The sequence below is a fragment of the Ursus americanus genome, chromosome 10, assembly GCF_024610735.1.
Source record: "Ursus americanus isolate L20-20 chromosome 10, mUrsAme1.1.p, whole genome shotgun sequence".
NCBI classification, from domain to species: Eukaryota; Metazoa; Chordata; class Mammalia; order Carnivora; family Ursidae; genus Ursus; species Ursus americanus.
The window spans coordinates 57,712,554-57,722,985 of record NC_142136.1 but is presented as its reverse complement, the minus strand read 5'-3'; the positions used below and the strand labels follow the sequence as shown (position 1 = coordinate 57,722,985).

General features: G+C 38.6%; 1 non-coding gene across 1 annotated transcript; it reads right to left on the bottom strand.

Annotated features, from left to right (window-relative positions):
- Nucleotides 1–7,120: 7,120 nt before the first annotated feature.
- On the bottom strand, nucleotides 7,121–7,227 carry LOC123792035 (U6 spliceosomal RNA). The gene has a single exon (XR_006779620.1). It is a non-coding gene; the product is annotated as a U6 spliceosomal RNA (small nuclear RNA).
- Between the last annotated feature and the right edge of the window lie 3,205 nt (nucleotides 7,228–10,432).

The following is a 10,432-nucleotide window of genomic DNA, read 5'->3' as shown; positions in this document are numbered from 1 at the left end:
CAGAATAGGTTTGGAAGAGATGTCTATTTCAAAAACCTAGAAATGAGAAGAGTTAGAGAAGAGTCAGGGAGTCAAAGAAGCTGAAAATCTCATTGATCCAAAAGGGTGAGCACGAGCCTGGAAAGGAAAGACAAAGGCCAAGTCTGAAACACTTTGGGACTGAAAAATGGAAGATAGGAGAGAAGAACAGTCCAAAATAAAGTCTGGAACAAGTACAAGACACTTGTACCAGTCCTGAACCACTGAGGAAGGGACAGGATGGAAGAAGGGCCAGATGAACAAGGAGGGAGTCTGATTTGAAGGTACAAAGAACAGCAAAATAATGGCCAGAAGATAAAGACCCCACTAAAAAAGATAACTACAGACAATATCCCTGATGAACAGAGATGCAAAAATCCTCAATAAAATACCAGCAAACTGAATCCAACAGTACATTAAAAAAATCATTCACCACAATCAAGTGGGATTTATTCCTGGGTTGCAAGGTGGTTCAATATTTGCAAATCAATCAACGTGCTACATTATATCAATAAGAAAAAAAGATAAGAAGTTATCATCATTTCGATAGATACAGAAAAAGCATGTGACATTGTTAGTGTATAGAAAAGCAACTGATTTCTGTGCATTGATTTTGCATCCTGTCACATTACTGAATTGCTATATGAGTTCTAGTAATTTGGGAGTGGAGTCTTTTGGGTTTTTCACATAAAGTATCATGTCATCTTCAAAGAGAGAGAGTTTGACTTCTTCTCTGCCAATTTAAATACAGTTTATTTCTATTTGTTGTCTGATTGCTGAGGCTAGGACTTCTAGTACTATGTTAAACAATAGTGGCGAGAGTGGGCATCCCTGCCGTGTTCCTGATCTTAAGGGAAAAGCTCTCACCTTTTCCCCATTGAGAATGATATTCGCTATGGGCTTTTCATAGATGGTTTTTATGAAATTGAGGAATGCCCCCTCTTATCCCTACACTCTGAAGAGTTTTAATCAGGAAAGGAGACTCTATTTCGTCAAATGCTTTTTCTGCATCAATTGGGAGGATTGTGTGGTTCTTATCTTTTCTTTCATTAATGCGTTCTATCACATTGATTGATTTGCAAATGTTGAACCACCTTTGCATCCCAGGAACAGATCCCACCTGGTATCTTGTTGAGTATCTTAGCATCCATATTCATCAGGGATATTTGTCTGTAATTCTCCTTTTTACTGGGGTCTTTGCCTCATTTTGGGGTTGAGGTAATGCTGGCCTCAGGAACAAGTTTGGAAGTTTTCCTTCTGTTTCTATTTTTTGAAACATTGTAACTATATAAAGAGAAATTGGGGAATTGATTCCATTTACAATAACACCAAAAACCATAAGATACCTAGGAATAAACCTAGCCAAAGAGGTAAAGGATCTATACTCTAGAAACTACAGAACACTTATGAAAGAAATTGAGGAAGACACAAAAAGATGGAAAAACATTCTATGTTAATTGATTGGAAGAACAAACATTGCTAAAATGTCTATGCTGCCCAAAGCAATCTACACTTTCAATGCCATCCCTATTAAAATACCATTGACATTTTTCAAAGAGCTGGAACAAACAATCCTAAAATTTGTATGGAACCAGAAAAGACCCCAAAATGCCAAGGAAATATTGAAAAAGAAAAACAAAGCTGGGGGCGTCACATTGCCTGATTTCATGCTATATTACAAAGCTTCGATCACCAAGACAGCATGGTATTGACACAAAAATAGACACATAGATCAATGGAACAGAATAGAGACTCCAGATATGGACCCTCAAATATATGGTCAACTAATCTTCAACAAATCAGGAAAAAATATCCAATGGAAAAAAGACAGTCTCTTCAATAAATGGTGCTGGGAAAATTGGACAGCTATACACAAAAGAATGAAACTTGACCATTCTCTCACACCATACACAAAGATAAACTCAAAATGGATGGAAGACCTCAATATGAGACAGGAATCCATCAAAATCCTAGAGGAGAACATAGGCAGTAACCGACATTGGCCAGAGCAACTTCTTTCATGACAAGTCTCCAAAGGCAAGGGAAACAAAAGCAAAAATGAACTTTGGGACTTCACTGAGATAAAAAGCTTCTGCACAGCAAAGGAAACAGTCACCAAAACAAAGAAGCAACTCACAGAATGGGACAAGGTATTTGCAAATGACATTACAGATAAAGGGCTGATATCCAAGATCTATAAAGAACTCTCAAACTCAACAGTCAAAAAAACAAATAATCAAGTCAAAAAATGGGCAGAAGACATGAATAGACACTTCTCTAAAGACATACAAATGGCTAGTAGACACATGAAAAAATGTTCAATATCACTAGCCATCAGGGAAATTCCAATCAAAACCACATAGAGATATCATCTTACACCAGTTAGAATGGCAAAAATTAACAAGGCAGGAAACAACAAATGTTGGTGAGGATGTGGAGAAAGGGGAACCCTCTCACACTGTTGGTGAGAATGCAAGTTGTTGGTACAACCACTTCGGAAGACAGTATGGATGTTCTTCAAAAAGTTAAAAATAGAGCTACCCTATGACCCAGCAATTGCACTACTGGGTATTTATCCCAAAGATACAGACGTAGTGAAAAGAAGGGGCACATGCACCTCAATGTTCATAGCAGCAATGTCCACAATAGCCAAACTGTGGAAGGAGCCGAGATGCTCTTCAATGTATGAATGGATAAAGAAGATGTGTTTCATATATACAATGGATTATTACTCAGCCATCAGAAAGGATGAATACCCACCATTTGCATAGACATGGATGGAACTGGAGGAGATTATTCTAAGTGAAATAAGTCAAGCAGAGAAAGACAATTATCATATGGTTTCACTCATATGTGGAACATAAGGAATAGCACGGAGGACATTAGGGGAAGGAAGGGAAAACTGAAGGGAGGAAAATCAGAGGGGGAGATGAACCATGAGAGACTATGGACTCCAGGAAATAATCTGAGGGTTTCAGAGGGGAGGGGGGTGGGGGAAGGGCATAGCCCAGTGATGGGTATTAAGAAGGACACATGCTGCAATGAGCATGGGGTGTTATACACAAATAATGAACCATGGAACACTACATCAAAAACTAATGATGTACTGTATGATGACTAACATAACATAATAAAAAATGAAAGAAAGAATGAAAGAAAAAGAAAAAGCATGTGAAAAAGTACAACATCCATTCATGATAAAAACCCTCAACAAAGTAGATTTAGAGGGAATATACCTCAACATAATAAAGACCATCTATGAAAAACCCATGGCTAATATCAACCTCAATGGGGAAAAACTGAGAGCTTTTCCCTTAAGGTCAGGAACAGGACAAGGATGGCCACTCTCACCACTTTTATTCAACATAGTACTGGAAGTCCTAGCCACAGCAGTCAGACAACAAAAAGATATAAAAGACATTCAAATTGGTAGGGAAGGAGTAAAACTATCACTCTTTGCAGACGACTTGATATTCTGTATAGAAAACCCTAAAGACCACCAAAAAACTGCTAGAACTGATTAATGAATTCATAAAGTCACAGGATACAAAAATTAATGTGCAGAAATCTGTTGTATTTTATGCACTAATAATGAAGAAGTAGAAGGAGAAATTAAGAAAACAATCCCATTTATAATTGTGCCAAAAATAATTAGATACCTAGGAATAAACCTAACCAAAGAGGGGCAAGAACTGTCGTCTGGAAAGTACAGAACACTGATGAAAGACTTTGAAGGTGACACAAAGAAATGGAAAGATGTTCCATGTTCATGGATTGGAAGAACAAATGTTGTTAAAATGTCTATACTAACCAAAGTAACATATACATTTAATGCAATTCTTATCAAAATACTAACAGCATTTTTCACAGAACTACAACAAACTATCCTAAAATTTGTATGGAACCAAAAAAGACCTTGAATAGCCAAAGCCATCTTGAAAAGGAAGAGCAATGCTGGAAACATCACAATTCTGGACTACAAGCTATATTACAAAGCTGTAGTAATAAAAACAGTATAGTACTGGTACAAAAGAGACACGTAGATCAATAGAACAGAACAGAAAATCCAGGGGTGCCCAGGTGGCTCAGTTGGTGGAGCATCTGATTCTTGATTTTGACTAAAGTCATGATCTCAGGGTCGTGAGATCAACCCCTACATTGGGCTCCACACTTGGCAGGGGGTCTGCTGGAGATTCTCTCTCTCCCTCGCCCTCTGCCCCTCCCCCCTGCTCACTCTCTCTTTCTCTCTCTAAAATAAATCTTTTAAATAAATAGAAAATCCAGAAATAAACCCACAATTATACCGTCAACTATTCTTCGACAAAGCAGGAAAGAACACCCAATGGGAAAAGGACAGTCTCTTCAACAAATGATGTTGGGAAATGGGCAGCAACGTGCAAAAGAATGAAACTGGATCACTTTCTTACACCATACACAAAAATAAATTCAAAATGGATGAAAAACCTAAATGTGAGACCTGAAACCATAAAAATCCTAGAAGAGAACACAGGAAGTAACTTCTTTGACACCAGCTGTAACAATTTCTTTCTAGATATGTCTCCTGAGGCAGGGGAAACAAAAGCAAAAATGAACTTTTGGGTCTACATCAAAATAAAAAGCTTCTGCACAGCAAAGGAAACAATAAAACTAAAAGGTAACCTACTGAATGGGAAAAGATATTTACAAATGACATATCCAATAATGGGTTACTATCCAAAATATATAAAGAACATAAACAAATCAAGATCCAAAAAAGAGATAATCCAATTTAAAAATGGGCAGAAGGGGCACCTGGGTGGCTCAGTTTGTTAAGCATGCTACTCTTGATTTCGGCTCAGGTCATGATCTCAGAGTCCTAGGATTGAGCCCCACATTAGATTCCCCTCTCAGCAGGGAGTCTGCTTGAGGATTTTTTCCCCTCTCCCTCTGCCCCTCCTCCCACTTGCACATGCTCTCTCTCTTTCTCAAATAAATAAATAAATCTTTTTTAAAAAATGGGCAGAAGACATGAACAGATATTTCTCCAAAGCAGACATACAGCTGGCTAACAGACACATAAAAAGATGTTCATCATCACTTATCATCAAGGAAATGCAAAGCAAAACTACAATGAGGTATCACCTGTCAGAATGGCTAAAATCAAAAACACAACAACAGGTATTGGTAAGGATGTGGAGAAAAAGGAACACTCATGTACTATTGGTGGGAATGCAAATTGGTGCAGCCACTCTGGAAAACTGTATGGCAGTTCCTCAAAAAGTTAAACATAGAACTACCCTATGATCCAGCAATTGCACTACTCGGTATTTACCCACAGAATACAAGAACATTAATTCAAAGGTATACAAGCACCCCTATGTTTATAACAGCATTATTTATAATAGCCAGGATGTGGAAGCAGCCCAGTGTCTATCAACTGATGAATGGATAAAGAGGTTATATATACAATGGAATATTATTCAGCCACAAAAAAGAGAGAGTGAAATCTTGCCATTTGCAACAACATGGATGGAGCATAATGCTAAGTGAAAGAAGCCCGTCAGGGGCAGACAAACACCTCATGATTTCTCTCATATGTGGAATATAAGAAAGAATACGAATGAGCAAAGGGGAAAAAGAGAGAGAGACAAAGCAAGAAACAGACTCTTAATTATAGAAAACAAACTCATGGTTAGAAGAGGGGAGGGGGTTGGGGGGATGGGTGAAATAGGTGATGGGTATTAAGGAGGGCACTTGTGATGAGCACTGGGTATTATATGGAAGTGTTGAATCACTATATTGCATACCTGAAACTAATATAACACTGTATGTTAACTAATTGGAATTAAAATAAAAACTTTTAGGGACGCATGGGTGGCTTAGTAGGTTAAGTGTCTGCCTTTGGCTCAGGTCATGATCCCAGGGTCCTGGAATCAACTCCCACGTCTGGCTTCCCTCTCCCTCCGCCTGCCACTCCCCCTACTTGTGCTCTCTCTCTCTCTGTCAAATAATTTTTTTAAATCTTTACTTTTTTATAATAATTTTTTATTACGTTATGTTAGTCACCATACAGTACATCATTAGCTTTTGATGTAGTGTTCCATGATTCATTGTTTGCATATAACACCCAGTGCACCAAGCAATATGTACCCTCCTTAATACCCATCACCGGCCTATCCCTGTCCCCCACCCCTCTGAAGCCCTCAGTTTGTTTCCCAGAGTCCATAGTCTCTTGTGGTTCATTCCCTCTTCTGTTTACCCCCCTTCATTCTTCCCTTCCTTCTCCTACCAATCTTCCTGCTATTTCTTATGTTCCATAAATGAGTGAAACCATATGATAATTGTCTTTCTCTGCTTGACTTATTTCACTTAGCATAATCTCCTCCAGTCCCGTCCATGTTGCTGCAAATGTTGGGTAATCGTTCTTTCTGATGGCTGAGTAATACTCCATTGTATATATGGACCACATCTTCTTAATCCAGTCATCTGTTGAAGGGCAAGTCGGCTCCTTCCACAATGTAGCTTGTGGACAATGCTGCTATAAACGTTGGGGTCCATATGGCCCTTCTCTTCACTGTCTGTATCATTGGAGTAAATACCCAGTAGTGCAATTTAAATCTTTAAAAAAATAAAATAAAATAAAAACTTTTAAAAAATGGCCCACAGACTTCAAGTAAAGTCAGTATTTCTATTAGGTCTTTCTTCTGGGCCAGTTACCGGGCCAGAGATCTCTGAGAAGGTTTACCACAGAAGTAATACCATTACATTACAGCACATTTTTCCTCCCAGTTGATTGTGTTAAGAAATTTAGGAGCTCCCTCTCCATGCCTTTTGTATAAACCACCTCCACAAGAAAGAGCCTCACACCTAGAAAGCCCATCCAACCCCCCAGATATTTCCCCGTGCTGTGGCCCAAATAACAACCAATTGGATCAAACTGTAATCCTCTGATAGACTTCTGCCTTAGTCAAATTCTAAGGTGAAGAAAGCTGGTAATACAAAACCCAGCAGGCATCATATTGAGGCGAGTCAGCTCAAGCAGCTTTTCTGAGACAACCCATGTTAGTTGAAGCTAATGGAAAAAAAGCCAGAAGATTTCTTCTTTTTTCTTTTCTTTTCTTTTTTTAACGTGGAACACTTCACAAACCTGCATGTCATCCTTGCTCAGGGGCCATCCTAATCTTCTCTGTATCATTCCAGTTTTAGTACATGTGCTGCCAAAGTGAGCACAACCACAGGATTTCTTTAAGCTATTGTTCAGGCAGAAATTCTGGCCTAACTGTTCCTTTTGAGGTGAGTAGACCATTTAGACTTTATAAAGTGAAGATGAGCACCTTTTTTAGAGAAAAAAAATCATTTTTTATAGAACAGAGAAAGACCTATCACATCATTTTTTTGATGCCAAAGACAGCAAGATGAAATATATACCCTAAATTGTTAAATGAAGTAGAAGAAAAAAGATCTACAGATTAATATAATTCCTCTAGAAAAACACAGGAAATAAATAATCTCATTAAAATTTTCTCATGCCTCTCCTTTCACTGAATTCTAACAAAATGATCACATCCATCAAGTAATAACATACATATAAATGGGAGTTGAATTGTAAATTATATGTTCCTACATTCTTCATGAATGCTGCGATGGATAAATATACGGGTCAACTTGACTAGGCCACAGAGTACCCAGCGAGTTACTCAAACATTATTCCGCATGTGTCTATGAGGGTGTTTCTGGAAGAGAAATTGCACATTTGAATTGGTAGACTCAGTAGAGCAGATAGTCCTCTCTATTGTGGATGGGCCTCGTCCAATCAGTAGAAGGCCAGAATAGAACAAAAGGACCAAAGAAGAGAGAATTCCTTCTGCCTAGTGGCATTTGAGCTGGGACATCAGTTTTTCTCCTGCCTTCAGACCTGAACTAAAACATCAGCTTTTACTTTTACTGAGTCTTGAGCCTGCTAGCCTTCAGAATACAACTACACCAATGGCTCTGCTGAGTCTCCAGCTTGCCAACTCAAGCTGCAAACCTTGAAATTTTTCTGTCTCCCAACTTCATAAGCCAATTCTTTATAAGAAATCTCTTGAGAGAGAGAGAAGGAGAGAAACACATAAACATCCTATTGATTCTGTTTCTCTGGAGAACCTGACGAATACAGATGCTTGTATAAATTTTATAACAAAGTTGTGTAAAGAATAAAGATATACCAAGTAGATTTAGTTTTTCTCTCCCCCAGACCGCAGCCATATGTCCTACTCTGGTAGTAACTCAAAAAATCATCTGAGATAAAAGTCACACCCAGACTAAAAAGGAAAGCCACAGCCACCACCACTACTGCCATATTCAGAGCTGCCACACTCAGTCAGAGCCATTTACATCTAAATCCACCACCTTTATATGGCCTCTGGGGAGACCAAGAGACGAAGTGAGGAGTATTACTTTGGGCCAGCTGTTTGCTATATACTGTAACTGTAATTATATACATACCTCCCATTATAGTGGCCCCACTGATTTAATGACAGGGTGAAGGCAGATTGGTCTGGTTGTCAGGGTCTTAGACAACTCAACTGCACATATTATATCAACATGAGCACAAGCAGTATGTGTCAAGTCAATATCAAAGAGTAAATAAAAGAAAAACTTTCACACTGATATGAAGATTATATTCACCAGAATTCTGGGGCAAGAGTAGCTTATGCTTACAAGAAAAACCACCAGCACTAGACAGTACATGTTCCAGAAGACTACATACACCAAAGAAGGTCAGTGTGTGGTGTGTGAGGTCTCAGAATGGCAGAGCCACCCAGAAGTGCACTCGAGGCAGAGCAAAAGAGAGCTTTATGCAGTTGCCATGAGTGGGAAGCTGGTGAAAAAGAAAGAAGTGTAAAGGGAATTTTTAGGAATATTTCTGTATTATTTCACTATCTGAACTCCCTTAAAAATAAAACTTAAGAGTAAATAGTTACATCATTCTTCAAGATTTCTCAAGTGAGACTGTTGTTGAATGTTGCCGTACAAGGAAGCCTGGTTTTGTGTGAGTTTCATTGCATTTAGACAAAGGCCATCTTCAGATTCCAACATCTTTCCCAATTCCCATTCAGGGCAGCCCTTTCCTATCACTATAACAACTTACAATCTACAATAAACCGTGCAGTACCAAGAACTGTAGGATTGAGCTTTGGTGTTTTGGGTATTTACCTTTCAGAAATCTTAGCTTATTTTTATGACTCTTAGCATCTTCAGCATACAGCATCCAGCAATCAACTCTAAAAAAGCAAACTGGGGTGTGTCCAACATTTTGGCTCTAGGCTTGGCTCTAAGTTTCCATAATGTCCCAGATCAACAGAAAGGCTACATAGACCCTATATAGCAATGGTAGAGAAGACAACAAATACCAGCTCAATCTATATCCTCACTACCTAAAAAGACTAGGAAACACTTTAAATTTAAAAGAGAATGCAGAATGTTACCAGAATGTGAATTATTTATCACAAAAGGCACCATAAAGACAAATCAGAAACTACTATGGTGTATTATCTTAGGTGACAGATTCTGAAGTGAGCACTTAGGGCTAAAATTACATATCACCAAAATTACACTTGAAAATCTCTAAGGAATGTACCATGTCAGAGACACACAGTCTCTCAGTTCAGTCCAACATATCCAAATTTTCCTGCAAAGGTGGAACAGATAACCATGGCTTTGGTTGAGACCAGGGACCTAACTTCTATTTAGAGACTAAGTGGTAACAACAATCTGTTGTACAATCAGTATTAGAATCACACTCAGCACAATAAGTTAACACCATGAGCAGCACATGGGAACTAAGACAACCAAGGGAAGAGCAGGTTCTTTCCTATCATCTTCTGTGTGCCCCAAGGCAAACACTTACTGGTTGCAGTAGAGAACAAAATTATTTAAGCATAATTGTATTTGTTTAAGCTAAGTATACATTTGATAGGATTCCACTCTATTTAGAAGGAAAAAAAAACACAATGGGAAAGAAGACACATCAAAGTGGTGAACTTCACCGTGTAACTGAAGACTCAGTGTCACTCACTCTAAATCTGCTTGAATGTTTAGCCTCGCCAGCAAATACACTTGGCTGAAAGTCCAAAAGATACCAATTTTTCCTTAGATTCTCAGAACTATCTTAAAGGTGGAGAAAGGAAAAACTGCCTCCAGAGTAGACACTGCCCCAGAGGAGTTTAAGAAAACATCTAAGAAAAACCACAGTCTGTTTTCCACTGACTTAACAGATAGTTGTGGCCATACGAAAGCCAGAAATGACAATGGTAACAGACACAAACCATGTTCTGTAAAGCTGAGAAGTTAGAGGAGGACCCTTCACATTTCCAGAGTCAAAAGCATGCACCTCATCCAAAGTATGCTGGAATAAAGATAAGTGGTGTGAACACAGCTAATTAAACTCCTT